This window comes from Dreissena polymorpha, chromosome 14, assembly GCF_020536995.1.
Source record: "Dreissena polymorpha isolate Duluth1 chromosome 14, UMN_Dpol_1.0, whole genome shotgun sequence".
NCBI classification, from domain to species: Eukaryota; Metazoa; Mollusca; class Bivalvia; order Myida; family Dreissenidae; genus Dreissena; species Dreissena polymorpha.
The window spans coordinates 13954492-13970112 of NC_068368.1; positions in this window are offsets into that span (position 1 = coordinate 13954492).

Here is a 15621-nt window from a genome sequence, read left to right on the forward strand (position 1 = left end):
GAAATAAATATTCTCGGCATGTGCAAATACTTAAATATAGGCCCTATTTAAGCACATGTACACTTTTGTGACCCCTGGGCTGGGCCAAATTTAACCCCAGGCGTATAATTTGAGCAAACATTGTAGAGGACTACTATACCTCACTTCATACAAAATGTGGTAGCCCTAGGTCCTAGAGTTAAGGATAAGAATATGTTAACAGTTTTCACAAAATAAGCAAGATATAAGCGTATAAAATGTTCAATTTTGTGACCGCGGGTCAGGGTCAAATTTGACCCAAAGGGCATGATTTGAACCATCTTGGTAGAGGACTATAAGATGTTACTGCATACCAAATTTGTTAGCCGTAGTCTGAATGGTTTTCGACAAGAAGATTTTTTAAAGATTTCACAAAATAGGCGCTTTATAAGCGTTTAATTAATTTTGTGACCCCCCGGGGCAGGGTCAAAGTTGACCCCAGATATATTATTTGAAAAAATTTGGTAGAGGTATATTAGATGCAACTACATACCAAATTTGGTAGCCCTAGGCCCAATGGTTATGAACAAAAAGATTTTTAAAGTTTTCACAAAATAGGCCCCATATAAGCGTATGTTCAGTTTTGTGACCCCCCGGGCAGGGTCAAATTTGACCCAAGGGGCAAAATTTGAACAAACTAGGTAGAAAACTATAAGATGTCACTACATACCAAATTTGGTAGCCCTATGCCGTATAGTTAAGGACAAGAAGATATTTAAAGTTTTCACAAAATAGGCACTATATTAGCATATAATTGATTTTGTGGCCCCCAGGGCAGGGTCAAATTTGACCCCTGGGGCATAATTTGAAAATATTAAGTAGAGGACTATACAATGTCACTACATACCAAATTGTGTAGCTCTAGGCCTAATGGTTATGGACAAGAATTTTCTTTTAAGTTTTCACAAAAAAAGGCATTATATAAGCATATGTTCAATTTTGTGACCCCTGGGGCATGGTCAAATTTGACCCCAGGGATAAATTCGAACAAATTTGGTAGAGGACTATAAGATGTCACTACATACCAAATTTGATAGCCCTAGGCCAGATGGTTATGGACAAGAATATATTTGAAGTTTTCACAAAATAAGCACTTTATAAGCATTCAATTTTGTGACCCCCGGAGCAGTTTCAAATTTGACCCCAGGGGCATTATTTGAACAAACTAAAAGAGAACTATTACATGTCACTACATACATAATTTGGTAGCCCTATGCCATACAGTTATGGACAAGATGTTTTTAAAGTTTTCACAAAATAGGCCATATATAAGCATATGTTCAATGTTGTGACCCTCGGCGCAGGGTCAAACTTGTCTCAAGGGGCATAATTTGAACAAACTTGGTAGAGGACTATAAGATGTCATTACATACCAAATTTGGTAGCCCTAGGTCCAATGGCTATGGACAAGAATATATTTGAAGTTTTCACAAAATAAGCACTTTATAAGCTTATATTCAATTTTGTGACCCCTGGGGCAGTTTCAAATTTGACCCAGGGGCATTATTTGAACAAACTAAGAAGAGAACTATTACATGTCACTTCATACTAAATTTGGTAGCCCTATGCCATACAGTTATGGACAAGAAGTTTTTAAAGTTTTCACAAAATAGGCCATATATAAGCATAATTATGTTCTATTTTGTGACCCTCGGGGCAAGGTCAAACTTGACCCCAGGGGCATAATTTGAACAAACTTGGTAGAGGACTATAAGATGTCACTACATACCAAATTTGGTAGCCTTAGGCCCAATAGATATGGACAAAAGATTTTTAAAGTTTTCACAAAATAAGCACTTTATAAGCATATATTAAATTTTGTCACCCTCGGGACAGGGTCAAACTTGACCCCAGGGGCATAATTTAAACAAACTTGGTAGAGGACTATAAGATGCCACTACGTACCAAATTTGGTAGCCTTACGCCCAATGGTTATGGACGAGATTTGTAAAGTTTTCACATAAAAGACCCTATATACGCATATGTTAATTTTGTGACCCCCGGGGCAGTGTCAAATTTGACCCCAGGGGCATAATTTGAACAAATTTGGTAGAGGACTATAAGATGTCTCTTCATACCAACTTTGATAGCCCTAGGCCCAATGGTTATGGACGAGAAGATTTTGAAAGTTTTCACAAAATAGGCCTTAAATAAGCAATTTTCAATTTTGTAACCCCCGGAGCAGGGTCAAATTTGACCCAGGGGCATAATTTGAACAAATTTGGCCAGTGGAGCTAAAAACTGATTCTTTGTTTAGCGTGCAAAGGGGATGGAGGAACATTTGTTAGTGCCTTTTTAAAAAGTTGTTTCATTATATGGAAAATTGAGTTTAAAAATGTATACACAATGCCTTATTTGTGGCAAATTCCAACAATGTCTGTGTTTTTTCATGTAAAAACAAGAGATATGTTTGTCAGAAACATAATGCCCCCTATTGCGCCGCTTTGAAGCTGTATATTTGACCTTTAAGGATAATCTTGACCTTTCAGTACTCAAAATGTGCAGCTCCATGAGATACACATGTATGCCAAGTTGCTATATTCAATATTGCAAAAGTTATAGGAAATGTTTAAGTTTTCGGACAAACAGTTAGCACATATAAGTTGGTTTTACAAATTCACTGAGTGTAAACATTGGGCACTTATATAGCTCAAAGTGACCGGGAAACAAATTCTTGTGTTCTGATTTACATACATGTATTTACACTTGCAAAATTCAAAGTTAAGAATGGTAATTGTTCTCTTATTGCCAACAACTGCATAAATCTTAACATTGTAAACTGGTTGTTTTGTCTTTATTACTACTTTTGTACATTCTTATGTATTGCCCTCTTTATATTAACTTTCAACATATATATTATATCCAGTAATTGTAGATATCATATGTTTTGTGACGTAAATGTGCAGGGTTCTTGTTACTTGTCACACCCATTTCCATTTCATAATGCCTTAACACTGATATAGGATATTAGTGATTTTTTTATTATTGTATTTATGTAAACTTATTCTCTATGCTGATGAAAGTGTCATCCTTTATTTTCACAAAGATCCTAGTATCATCAGTAGTGTTTTTTGTAAAGAACTTGAAAATTGTATTAAATGGTTAGTGGATAACAAACTGTCTTTACACCTTGGAAAAACTGAATGTATAGTGTTTGGTTCCAAAAGGATATCTAAACTTCATAATTTTAATGTATAATGTAATGATCACACTATTGTTTCTCAATCATCTGTTGAACTTCTTGGTTCAATATTTGACACTGATCTTTCTGCTACATCTATTGTTAATAATATTATTAAAAAGGTGAACTCAAGAATAAGATTCTTCAGGGGCGTAGCTAGCATTTTTTTAGCTGTAGGCCCGAATATGTTACATAAAAACAGGGTGTGTGTGCGGGGTACCCCCCTGGAAATTGTTTAAATCCCATAACGCCTGTGGTGAGATTTAAAGCATATCTAGACAAATAATAAGGTAAGAAAATATAAGACTTTTGCCTGTATTTTTTTTGATATTTTACTTTTTTATCTCAATGTCAGAAAACTAAATTTTACTGTATTATCTTTATACCTAAAAACTAAATTTTTAAACAATATGGAACAGAGAAACATTTAAAATTGTAACACTCACTTATTCACAAGTCAAACCATGGGAATTCTTTCCAATAATACTGTCTGCATGTCTATATAGAAAGAAGTAGAGTTGATAATTGGAAGATGTGTCCTTTGAACAAGACCAGAATCCATTGCCTGAGGATCATGTCAATATGAAATGCAGATTTCTTACACCTCACCACCTTCAGGGTCAACATTTTAATGCATTTTTCGAAGTTGAAGCAATTTTAATTTTTTCATGTTTCAAAAAAAATTGTAGGCCCGGGCCTGCTGTGCCTAATAGCAGCTACACCCTGTTCTTGTATAGACAAAACCACTGTTCAAATATGGAATTCAGAAAATTGTTATGTAACTCATTGGTTCAATGCCATTTTGACTATGCTAGCTCTTCATAGTACAATGGTATAAGTAAACAGTTAACAAATAGACTACAAGTTGTACAGAATAAAGTTGTTAAATTTATTCATGGATATGACTCTAGAACATCTTTGAAAGTAAAAGATTTTAGAAGTATTGGTTGGTTAAATGTTCAAAACAGAGTTAAGCAAATAACACTCAACCATGTTTATAAAATTGTTAACAAGAAATGTCCTTCTAACATGACCTTTTTTGTATAATAATATTAGTTTAGTATCTGATATACATAGTGATAACAGTAGACATAGTAAAGATAACTTTTATTTACCTCAATGTCCTCAAGTGAATGGTTTTACCAGCACTACTTTTAATTATAAACGATCAAAGACTGGAACTGTTTACCTGCTGATGTAAAAATCATTATAAAAGAATAAATATTAATTTGAAAACTGTGAAAACTTCTCTCACAGACATAATGATTGAAATTGAAAGAAGATGCTGATTTTATTTGTTACTAGTAGTCTTATTGTTTAAATTAATGTTTTATGTGATTGGTTTGTTATATATATATATATATATATATATATATATATATATATATATATATATATATAATTGTTTTCCAATTATTAAATGTTGTAAATTGACTGTATTGTATGATCTGTACTTGTATGACATATATATACATATACATGAATAAATCAATATTTAGAAAAGTGTGACTGACACTGTTTCCAGACATATTACAGTTAAATTACTTCATGTCAGTAATGGCAGTCAGGGATGGAAAATATCTTTTTACAATTGATGCCGGCACTGTCAACCATATTTAGTGTTTTTGTTTCCCATCTAAAGAGTACTGACCCAAAACCATGGGCATGCCTGTGATATGTATCTTAAAGATTCTTAAAAGATAAATAATATAAATTTTAACAACACCACTGCTCAGTTTTAACATTTCCAATACAGTTTGTCTTATTTTGAGAGGCCATTCTGAATTGAGTTCATTTCCAAGGGCAAAGTTATGCCTTAATTTAATAATATTACCAAACTGAACATTGTAACAGGCTGTCCCTAATTTTAATGGCACTGGATTGTTTAAGGCTCTGAAAAGCTAGTTGCCTGGCCGGGATTATAACAACATCTGGAATTAAAATGCCTAGGATAAAATATAAACAATATCTGCCAGAAGTTCTGTATGGTTGCAATCATCAAATGTACAGAAATAATCGTTTTTCAAATTCAATCAAGCCCCACTCATTCCATTCCATGAAACCTTTCAGGTGTCTCAATACTGATTATAGCCCCACTGAGGGCTGTATGGCTATGGTCCATATACAGTTTGTGACTGCCTGGCTGGTCACTATAATGCCATTGGGACCAACGTGGAGTTTACTATTTCTTATATTACATCCAAGAGTTTTCTCTGTACCACTGTACAGTGTTGTACGATTGTATATGGTATAGAACACTTATTGATTAAATCTCAAAGTTTGTCGCCTGGAGCCGAACATCAGCAATGTTGCAATGAATATAATTTAAGAAATACTGATTCTCTTAAGTTTGAATAATGTTGATGTTTTCACTTCAATAAACAACTATTTTTCTTTCTTAACATTTTATTAAAATTTGAATATTTTGCATGCAATAATATCTAATTTTAAACAATATCATTAATAAATATTCTATTATATTACTCTTTACAGATATTGGTCATTATATATCTATATTATCGGTTGATTTAGTGCAAATTTGTTGGTGTGTAACCCGAACTATATTTTCGGTGTAATATCTTCCGCCTAGAGGCGTTAGACATATCCTTCCACCAAATACACCCGAGAGACGATCGCCGATATGGCGGAATTGTCCGAGGTATCCCGATTGAGCTGTCGCTAGTTTCATTGTTTTTTTACAATATTTTGATACATTCTTTCTTAAACCTAACACAAGAAATACCTTTTATAAATATCTAATCGATTTTTAATGACCAAAGGTTACCCATACCCTAAAGATATGTAATTTTTCCCCCTTTCACTGGTATGTGCCCGGTACGACTAAAGTGCGTATATTACTCATATTCGCGAAAGGGGCGAATATCAACAGATATCGGCTGTTTTTAAATGGTTTTCTAACATTTTTGATATGGAAATTCTTTTATGAATATAATTCTTCCTGATGTTATTATTCTGTTAAGATCGAGTGAACATTTAAGTTGTTTTCGTGACATTTGTGAAATGTCTATGTAGTCTTTGTAGAGCTTTTTTTCAGCGTTCATGTTTCGTGTTTGTTAATTAGTTGTATTCTTATTTCTAATTTCTATTTAATTGTTATACATTTTATATAATCTTATATTTTTTACTTTTTTAATAAGCTATGAAAGATTTTGAAATGTTCATACGTTAGTATGTTAAAGTGATATTATAGGAATATTACAGTTTATAGGTGTCTATCACAACCGTTGTTTATTTTTGGTGTTTTCACTTCATATACACTTATATTTGTTAATGCAGCATCAACACACTAAAACAATATCCCGGAAAGAGAAAAATAATGCATTTAAATATCAACCGTAGTTTCGTTTTGACAACTGACGACACACAAGATTCGATTTACGATGTGAATCTAAATCTAGTTTTAGTGCAGATTAGTTCATACGACACAAATACACTATTTTGTTTTACGGATCATTTCGGCTTAGAGGACTGGGTGAGTCATGTTAAATATCGATTATAATATATACTTTTTATAAACAACTGGTAGCAAAATGAGTTGCAGATAATTGGTCAGTAACCATATTTAAACTAACTCTTTTGACCTGTTAGTTATGTTCAGCTCAATTCAACAGTGAAACATGCCCATAATATCACTTTAATTGTTAATTTGGAATTGTAATAATAAACCATATGCCACCTAATCAGTCAACAAAGTAACAATACCTGAAAACACCATATCCTATTTCCCACCCCTAAAATTACAATAAACAGCTAATCTGTCAGTCATTCAGAGCTGATGAGGGTACTGATTATCGAGGGGTAGATAAGGCTATTACTGATAGGGGTTGTCTAGAAATAAGGCTGTAGTATGGAATACTTAAATAAATATTTTAATTTGTCATGCTTTACAATTTAATATTTAATTAATTAATGTAGAACCGTAACTCATGTTCAAATTTTAATAATGTTGGGCAATTTTATTAAATTATTAATTAAATACACATTTGATTCTGTAAAATTGTATTATGACTGATTATTATTGTAAAATTAATAATCTTTTCGTACAAAAATGTTTAAATACATGTAGGTATGATAATCATAAATACACGGTTTATATGATACTAAGCTATACGTATTTGTACTCACGTTAACATTATTGTTAAACGTTTTTTACTTATAATTGTGTGCGCAATAAGTTTTCCATAGGTAACGGGATCTTCATTAATAGTTTTATGACAAATTATTAAATTCTTAATAATTCATAGTTCTATCAGTCTTAATGTCCTATTCATTAAATTACAATATTAGTGTACATATTGTAAAGCTTTGATGATGTGTGTAAATATTGAAATAAATATTAAAATAAAAGTATATAGATGTATGTCTACTTGTGTACATATTGTAAAGCTTTGATACTGTATGTAAATATTGAAATAAATATTAAAATAAAAGTATATAGATGAATGTCTACTTGTCTACTTGATAAGTGTTAATATTTTAATTAAAATTAAAATAATAGTTTAAAAAAATATATTTTCAAAAGTACTTTTACTGTCTGTTATAATGTGCCGATAATGTAATCTGGTGTAAACACTATTTGTTAAAAGAGTGCTATTTTTTGAAAATATTGCAATAAAAAGTATTGAACTAAACTCTGAAAGTATTTCTCACTTGTGTTTATGCATAAATAACTCATTTAGAACCCATTAACACATCAATAGTTTCACTACCGTGCGAGTTTACTTAGGTACGAGTTGACTTCCGTGCGAGTTGACAAAACAACGTGCGAGTTGACTTAGGTACGAGTTGACTGTAAACCTTGTATTGTGGAGTCGTCGTGGTTATTGTTGGTTGTGTGTAGCCTAAAAACAATGTTCATATTCGCGAACATGGACTTTAGAGTTCGAAACATGATAATGGCTAGAGAATTTCTCTATTTATGTTTACAGTCTTAATTATATTTTACATTAAACTGTAATTTGTTGATAAACACATTGCAGAAAAAGCATCAATATTGCAAATATTCGATCATATTCGCTCGTTTCGTTCATATTCGCGAATATGAGTCATATACGCATGATAGACGGACCCAAAATTTCGAGCAAAAAACTTCAAAAACTGTTAAACGGGAATAAACAACACAATAATACAATTCCGAATGACAATAAGTATGTTTCCAATGTTATTGTCTTTCTGGATTGTATTTATCATCACAGAAATGGATAAAAGCAACGTTTGGATTATCAAAAGGTAAATGTAATATATTTTCGAGATAAGTCACTATATTATTTATACAGTCTTTCAAAATTATGGAACGTTTTAAATTCATCTTTCCAGAAATAGCAATATGTGGGTCTAATCTCTTTCAAAAAGACATTTTATTCAACGTAACGTACCGAATTAAGAAAATTCAATAATTATAAATTGATTTTGACACCTTAAAAAGAAAACATCAATTATTTAATAAAGTTTGGTGTCTTTTACTCTTTATACAATGGAATATATTGCAATGGGTATAAACTGTTTATTGAAGTCTGATCCCCCCCCTCCCTTCTCTGGTCAAACTCCCATTGGAGTTCTTTATAAATTGGAGTTAGACGGGGATCCCCCGTCAAACTCCCATTGGAGTTTAATTTAAATGGGGGATTGACGGGGTCCCCCGTCAAACCTCCAACGGGAGTTTAATGGAAATGGGAGTTTCACGGGAGCTCCCGTAAAACTCCAACGGGGGAAGAAAATCTACAAACACTTTATTTTCTTATTAAAGTACATATTTCTTACAATTATAACTTAAACATGTGTATTTGTAAACATTGAAACAGAAAACAAAGCATAATATTTAAATTACATTTTTTGTAAAATATAGGTAAAATTCTCCCGTCTGGAAAAAACACCCGTTGGAGAATTGCAATTCTTAACGGGGGAGCCAAAACCCCGTTGGGATCCAACGGGGGATGGCAACTTTATCATCAAATAACTCTACTTTCCAAAAACATTTTAACTCTTTTTTTTCAATTATATGTATGTACTCAATGCCCCCTACAAATATGCAAAATTTCATAACAATTGTTCAATAAATAAAAAAAATAAGTTTGCAAATAATCTGGATTTGCAAACTTAATCTGGATACTGTTATAACAAGTTTTACAATCAGTAGACAGTCAAAATACTGCATACGGGTAAAACACACAGTGTAAACACATTTCAAATTGTCAAACGATTTAAATTGGGCCACCCATGAGTTATCTCACCAACGGCCAGCGACGACAAGGTAAATGACAATGTGCATGATAATATATTAAAATGTACAAAATCGAACCATTTTCAGCACGGCATACATATTGTTGAGAAAGGTCAATACTTGTTATACTATAAGTGTTTTTACTTCGTAGTGAATTGTATGTAAAAGGTGCGCGCATCCTTTCATGCAAATCAGAAACAATGTTACAAGAAGTATTCTACGTGAGTGCATATTATTAATATTTAAAAGGCTGCGATATAACACTCCTTTGGGGATAAATTAGTAACTATAATCCAAAACTTTTCAACACACTAAGTCACCTGTTTAGTGCTAAATGGCTAAATGAGCTTCGATGTGTGAAACCACGCCTTGTAATTTATGAAATACGACCCGTAGTGGAAATTATAGTTAAGGTCGATTATAAATGGTCCTATTGAAACAACGGTGGTCACAACCCTGACTTCTTACATTTGTCGTTAACGAAGCATTATACATATTTGTTATGGTGATTTCTTCATAACAATACGCCACATATTTAACGCATCCGAACTGAGCAATCTTAACTGATCCTCATGTGAAAACGCACACTGACCGCCTAGGTAGCTTAACCAATTTATGCCTAGTGGACTTTCCCATCCTTCTAAATTGGATCAATGTATTTCCAAAATTAGGGATGTCTAGTATATTTATTTCTATATTTAGTATATTTCTTACAGAAATTCCTTTAAGCAAACAGTGCAGACCCTTTGCCTTTTTTGGACGCTAGGCATAAATGGGTTAAACGCGTTGCTAGTAATGTTTCAAGTTGTCCACATCTATCAATTACATATTATCGTGTTATTTGTCTATTGTCCTCCAAAGGTTAAAGTGGAAAAGTAACATATAAAGCAGACTGATACGATGTATCATAATAAAGTATGTAAAGAAAGTTTTCAAATTTTGCACGTCTAACTAAGATAACTAAGATGTCTATGTATATGTATGACCTCACATATGATGTATGCGCGTGCTTTGAATGGTCCTGTAGATTTGCGAAAGCCCGTCGTTGACTTCTTCAGTAGCAATTTAATCTGTTTCATGTTTTATGTTACATTTTTACGATTTAGCACACCTATACTACGATATAATGATACACTCATAATGGCTTGACTACGTGAAGACGTACCAAAAAAATACGTTATAAATGTTATTATTACTTGGATTTGTAATTTGAAACTACGTTTGTATTGAAATTCGGCGTATTTTGTCTTAATAAGTAATTGTTTTGAATATTCCGCGTGTTGCTCTAATCTATTTCCTATACGTAAACATGTTAAAGTTTTATTATAGCCATACGTTTAGTAACAGTGTAATTACACAACTTCAAAATAAATTGAAAAATAAAACAAAGTAAAATAAAATGTTGCATCATCGCATCCATCGTATACATTAAAAAAGAATTAAATAAAGCGGGAAAATGAAACACTTCAAGCTCTTTGTATAAAGAGTTGAATGACATACTTTCGTCGACGCCGAGCTATAAAACGTAAAAATCGGATAGCTTAAAACCCATGATGGGACAATTGGGCACTCTTTCATCAAAAAAGGTCTTTACATTTGCACTGAAATTATCATAGACACGTAATAACATCTCTTTCATTACGATGTAAGAAATACACACGTCAGTTATAAAGACATATTTTGCGTTCTTATCTCAAAACGGGTAAGATTGTATAACTTAGTTTAAATATTTTAGAGATTAAAATAATGAATCAAAAGCACGTTGTCAAGTGATAATGTCATTCGGATATGGAATGTAAATATATGGTAAAGAGTGATTATTGCTTATGTCGCTTTACTGGAAAACAAAATATTTTAAACTTCATTTCAATGCATGCGCTGTTATTTAAAATCTAAATCGTCATTTCCAATGACTAAGTTAAGTTTTGAAACAAATACCATCAACATGTGTCAGTAAAATTACTATTCGAAATACAAGTATTACAATTGTTAAGATAAATGATTGAATTATATTAACAAATTAAACCTTACATGCTTGGATATTAGATATGCCATCGTATGCTATAGATGACAGCTGGTGGGCGGTTGATGCTGTTAAGAATCAATTAGAAATATATCAGAAAGCAGTTTGTTTTAATGTTCCACCTGAACAAGCCTTACCATTCGAACGTTTTTACACTTAACAACGTCAATGTTAAATTCATTCTTATAACAGGGGCCTTTTGGCATAGTCGAATTTCAAAAAATAAGTCACTTTGTTTTTAAATGTAAATACTAGTTAACCTGGAACTTCAAATAGAAAGTGAAACATATATGACGAAAGTTTTTGTCTCACACATAGGCATGTTATTAGATATCAATAGAGAGTTTCTATTAAATAATTATGTTGACTTCTTTGTGAAGAACGCTTTGTCGAATTCTAAAGAGATGTTAACATGAAATTTTTCATTTAATACGATTGCAATATATAGTCACAAAGAAATACACATCTTGCAACAAACAGCTAATATTTTATGTTGACCTTCTTCCTCTGACGATGTATGACTATTGTTTGTATTTCCACTTTTTAAGTAAATCTTAATATATATATATATATATATATATATATATATATATATATATATATATATATATATATTTATTTATAATAAAGTATTTCGTCGTCTTGGAACCTCAAGAAAAAGTAAAGATACCTCAACTGACTATTTATATATATAAATAGGACAAAATCCATCTATATCGTGTTTCTTTTAAACATCTCTTTTTACGTGTTGTCGGAATCCACATTCAGTCAAATACCATCTTCTTCTTGATTGACCGTTTAAGTCTAGTATAGCAAAACAGACGATGTATTTTTAAAAGATTTACTTAAAAAGGCTGTGTTTTTTTTCTTTGTCAGATTTAACTTATCCGTTCGCTTTTAGCATATTTATCGTTATCAGGTCAAATCACCGCTGCTTTCCTCGTATCTAAACGTGACGTTTAATTGCATTGGCTATTAGTTAACCAATCAATTGTTTCAAAATATTTCGTAATCAAGTTTTCTTACGATTCTGTAGTTACAATTGAATACATTTAATATGAACCGCGATTGTCGAGGATGCTTTTAACCATAAAAACTAAAACTTGTTGGTTGGGAACTCAAAATTTAACACACCGCTATTCATACACCTTTTAAGTATTTATTAAGCACCAACAAACACAATACAATTGTTATCATCTACGACAGCTCGACGTGATCGAAGCGTATAACAAACATCAGACTTCATTCAGCGTGTTCATTCCAGAGCCAGGTAAGGAGAACTAAAGGACTTTACAATATGATTGGAGGCTATTCAAGACCCACTGTTCGCTCGTTGCAACCGTTACTTGCAATACTTTGATAACAAGACAAGGTACATAAGCTATTCAGTTGGACTCTGCGGAGCGATAGTTTTAATAACCGCAGTTGCACGAAGAGGCAACTAAGAACGGCACAGCAATCAAACCCCTTTTTACCTTATAAATATTTGTTATAATGCAATAATCGTTTACACAAATGAGACCACAGTTTGATTTGAAATTACACTTCTCTTCTGTTGAACATCTGCATGTATTTAATGCATTAACATGTATACTATTTCGCATGTTTAACACATCGTTGCTTTTGATTCAACAAGGAAGAATATGTTGTCATATGAATATTATACGTTAATTTGTAACTGCACTCCGAAATAGTTGTCGATTCTATATGGAACAAACATATACGATTCTGGTAAGAAGTCATAGTATACCTAAAATATGTTTAATTTTACGATAAGTTAATGGAAGCCAAATGAGAGGTTTTATAATTCTAACTGTGACGGATGATAAAACATGGATGACGAACGTGAATTTAATACATCAGTGTACGGTAGTTATCAACAGTTTTACGAAAAAACTATGACAATCAAATTTGGACATTTAATAAGATTAATTGTTATTAATGATTTTGAAACAAGTTTATAGAGCAAGAGCTCAGATTTTATGATTCAATTAATTCAGGAATTTGTTGTTCATCAGTAAACAACGTGCGCTTGATACAGCAAGTTAAATTGCAGACCGAAAGAAAAAAGCGAACGGTAATACAGAAGAGATGCAAACACACATCATGTATTATGTAAGTTGAATTATATTTTCGACATTTATTCTCCTTTTTATGAAGTGCAAAAATGTGTATGCAATATCGCTCGATCAAATAAGTTATAGCCCTACTTATGTCATATTAAGACGAAGCTTTAAATGTTCTCTTGAAAAATCATAACCTGAAAAGAAACATGACAAAGTTTGCTAATAAGAATTATGCAAAAATGCATAAATCATTGAATCATGAATCTTTCGAGCATATCTGTTAACAGCAGATGTCATAAAGTCAACGCATTAACTGTATTTAAAAGTACCACGTTTAAGTATAAAACAGATCCGTGGCATATTTATATTGGAGCATTATATTTAGAGGATTCTGGGAGTTTAAACCAAAGTAATGAAGATTAATCACTACACAAATGATTTTTTAATCGTTCTGATTTGTGAATTCTACTTTTTTCATTGATTTGTCAGCGGTTCTATAAATTTAATGTTGATAATCGTGAGGTATGTGTTTATTGAATACCTAGCTATCTTAACGATTGTTTTGTTGAGATGTATCCGTGTATTCCTATTTTATGAAACCATCCAATTAATATTTACCCATTTATGCCTAGTGGACTCTCCCATCCTTCTAAATTGGATCAATTTATTTCCAAAATTAGGGATGTCTAGTATATTTATTTCTAAATTTAGAATTTATCTGAGACAAATTCCTTTAAGCAAACAGCGCAGACCCTGATGAGACGCCGCATCATGCATTCTAGACGCTAGGCATAAATAGGTTAACAGTAACTTTTGTTCTCAATATTCTTTTTCGCAATTTCCCAATGAATTCGGTTACAAATATTTAGAACAACACTCGATTTTAAATTTAATTGAATTAGTTCTGGTTAGCATAATATTTTATTGTACTTACACTTGTACGCTTTGTTAAATGCACTTGATTCTTACTCTAAAAAAACATTTCGTGTTCTACATGTACGCATATTACACGATCATATTTGTATAAAAAATAATAAAATGGTTAAATTACTTTCTTTACCTTAATCAAATACGTATGATACTGATTATTTATTTGATTTAAAAAGCAACATGAATTTTGTTAAACAAAACATTTCGTTGCAAACGATATCAAATACTAGGCGCATGGCAACAACATATCTGACCAATTGTCAATAAAGCTTGTAATTATTAAACAAGCTGAATCATGCTCATTTTGTCATTTTGCCTTAAGTTACCATGTCCTTTGGCCAGGTTTTGAAAAAGTTTCCAATCATAGTAAACATGGTTGATTGAATAAATAAAATTGCATTAATAATCGATTAAATTCGATAAATTCGAGACAAGCTGTTTTTTTAACAAAATTCAAAATTAGACCTGTACTTTTAGGCTGAGTCATAAATCTGTGTTGGGAATAAATCAGTAACCAAAATCCACCATTGTGTTAACATCATGCCAACAGTGTAGTGATGTAAATAAGCTCCGATTTATGATAACACGCCGTGTAATTTACGAAAAACGACACCTCACGGAACCTATAATTATGGCGATTATTAATGGTCCATTTGAATAGCTTTGGTCGAAACCTCGGCCTCTGCCATTTATCTTAAAAGAAGAATGATACAATTTTGTTATAGTGATGTCTTTATAACAATGCGCTACATGTTCAGAAATTAACAGTGAGTTCATAACAAAATCTCATGTGAAAGGAACATAGAAGGGATAGGATGTTTACACGCTTGATCATTGATGTTTACAGTTGACTATAACTATCAATTACAGAACACAGTGTTATTTGAATTATGTTTGCTAACGGTTTAAGTGAAAAAAAGTAACATTTATAAAGCCCGCTTATAATCATTATCGAGACTGTAAACAAAGTTTTCAACTGTCGCAAGTCTTAAATAACAAAGATATGTGACCTTATATATAATTAATGAGCGTGATTTGAATGACGGGCATTTATCTTAAGATGCACATTTGTTAAGACTTTATGATTTCGCTATTCATGTTTTGCTTTAAATGTATCTTTTGTAACTGTGTGTATTATATTTATGCTAGGTACCGTTTAATT